Source organism: Rhinopithecus bieti, unplaced genomic scaffold (genome assembly GCF_001698545.2).
Source record: "Rhinopithecus bieti isolate Rb0 unplaced genomic scaffold, ASM169854v2 scaffold_38181, whole genome shotgun sequence".
In the NCBI taxonomy this organism is placed as follows: Eukaryota; Metazoa; Chordata; class Mammalia; order Primates; family Cercopithecidae; genus Rhinopithecus; species Rhinopithecus bieti.
Window position 1 is genome coordinate 41,665 of NW_016815853.1, and position 2,573 is coordinate 44,237.

The following is a 2,573-nucleotide window of genomic DNA, read 5'->3' on the forward strand; positions in this document are numbered from 1 at the left end:
GCTTCCCTTTGGTTGTTCCCACCTCCCTGGTTCCTGCCCGGTGGCCCCTGCCCCATGCGCCTTCTCCATGTCTGGCATTGCCCTTCCCTGTGTGGGGCACGGGTCCCCACTCCTTGGGTCTCAGCTCCCAGGCTGCCCTCCCAGGCCCTCCGAGGATACCCTGTGGGTGTTTGTCCCTGCGTGATTGGGGCACCACATAGAGCAGGATGTGCTGAGGCTGTACGCCTGGGCCCCATAGTCAGACGGATAGACAGAAACGTGGATGGACAGACCGGCAGCTGGTGGCCAGCGCAGGCTGCCGAGAATTGGCGGAAGTGGGGCGGGTGGCCGGCGGGCGGCCTGGCAGATCCTGGAAATCCTCGCTTCCTGTTTTCCCAACAAAGGGCCTCTGTCCCCCCAGGAAGGCCACTGGCTGGCGGCAGTGGACGGACATTCCTTTTCCGTAAACAGGATTGTTTTCCTTTTCTCCTCTGGACACAATAACAGCAGCCCCCATGCCCCCCATCCTGTCTCCTGTCACCACCAGCCACGGAGCCTGGACATTGTGGACGGGTAGGGGGTCCACAGAGCAGGCTCTCCTGGACCAGTTGCCCATCCTGTCACCCTGGGAGTCACAGTGGGGGGTCACAGCCTTGTTGACAGCAATGAGGCCTCCAGGGCAAGGAGTGGGAATGCAGTGACGTCTGCCCCACAGGGCAGGTGGGAGGCTGGACCAGCCTTGGGCTGGGGGACCCTGTGAGCCTCATGGCCCGAGGTGGCAGTGCTTGGGGCAGAGGCCAGGCTTGGTTCTCTGCAGGGGCTGGGCCTCCCTCCAGGTGGACCTCCCCCCAGGCTGGCTTTGGGCGAATGAGTTTGACTTCCAGAAGCCTCAGAGTAGGACCCAGGAGTAGCTAGAAGCCCCGAGGGGACCCTGGGCAGTGGTGGGAGGAGCAAAGAAAAAGCCTCCAGAGCCATTGGGGGCCTCCCCTGCTGCAGGAGACCCTGTGAGGGCTGCAGGGACAGCCTGGGTCTGTGTAGTGCAGATGGCGTGGAGGGGCAGGAGTGGCACAGTTCCTGTGTGCACGGCTCTGAGTGAGTGCAAGTGTGGCTGCTGTGCTCACCCAGGCAGCAGGGGCCTGAATGGGCCTGTGTGAGGGGCTGGGGCTATTTATAGCCGCTCCTAGCCCAGGGAGCTATTAATAGCCAGGGTAGAGGGGGACGGACAATGTCTCCTGCTGGCCGCTGCCTGCGGGTGGGGTGGGGGTGGGTGCCGTTCTGCGCCTGGAGACACCCGGGGCTGGTACCCCAGCCCCCACCCAGGCTGCGGCACAAGGGCCACTGTTATCTGGTCAGCAGCTGAGCCAGGGGTCTGCATTCACCTGGGACAGCAGGCTGGGGGTACACCAGGCTAGAGCCCCCACCCCGCTCTCCCCAGAGGCCATTCTCCAGCCATACTGACCCTGAGGATGGGATGGTGGGCGTGTGAGCTGGTGGCAGCAGGGCACCCGGGATGGAGAGGGACGCTGAGACCAGGACCCCCATATCTGGTTCTCAGATCCCAGCGTGGGGAAGGGGTAAGGAAGCGCTGTGGGGACCGCACAGCCAGAAGTGGATTTGAGAGAGGCTGGCCCTGCAGGCCCCCCAACCTGCCTCTGGCAGTGTAACCAGGTGTCCCTGAAGTAAACAGGTGAACTGAGGCCAAATCAGATAGGCCTTGAAGCCACTGGAGGGGTGTGGATGGAGTGGTGTGGGTGGAGGGCTGTGGGTGGAGGAGGAGAGCCCTGCCGGAATTCAGGCTGGTGGGTGGTCCTGGCAACAGGCAGCCTCATAGCCCCCTGTCCTGGCTGAGGTTCATTCCCTCTGATCATTTTTGGAAAAAAAAAAAAAAAAAAAGTGGCGCCCAGCTTGTACACAGATCCCGACCTCACGAAGGGGAAGTGTGACCTGGGCGGGGCCAGAGGCACCCTTCCAGGCCTTGGCTGCACCCGGCTCCCTGTGCCACACGCGTTCCCAGCATCAAGGGACGCACCCCCCCACCTCTCCCTAAGCCCAGCCAGGCTGCAGAAAAAAACAGGAAAGCTCGGAGGCCCCGCCAGGCGCCCTGTGGGCCGGCTGTGTCCAGAACCCACCGCCGGGCCTGGGGGATCTGGGGACGCAGGTCCTAGCTTCCACCCCGGGGGATGTTCTGCGGCGGCGGTGGCGCTCATGCGTCTCATTCAGCGCCTCCTTCCGCGGGGCCTCCTTTCCTTCGGGGAGTCCCCGCCCGCGGGGCCGTGACTAAGCGGAGTCACCTGCCGCCAAGGGCTTTCCAAGAAGGTCAAGGCCAACCGCGCTTCGGCCCACGCCCCAGAACTCGGGCTGTGCCCTCACGGCCATCGCCCTGCGCATCGTCATTGCGCCCGCAGGGGGTTCCCAGCGATGAGGAGCGCGGGGGCCGGAGCGGCGGGGGAGGAGCGCGGGCGGGTCCCTGTGGGGCTGGGCACGGGCTGCAGGTCCCCACTCCTGCTCACCCCAGGCCCCACATCCTCCACTCCTGCTCCTCTCGGACCCCCACCCTCCCCTCCGCCCCACCCCTGCTCACCCCAGGCCCCACA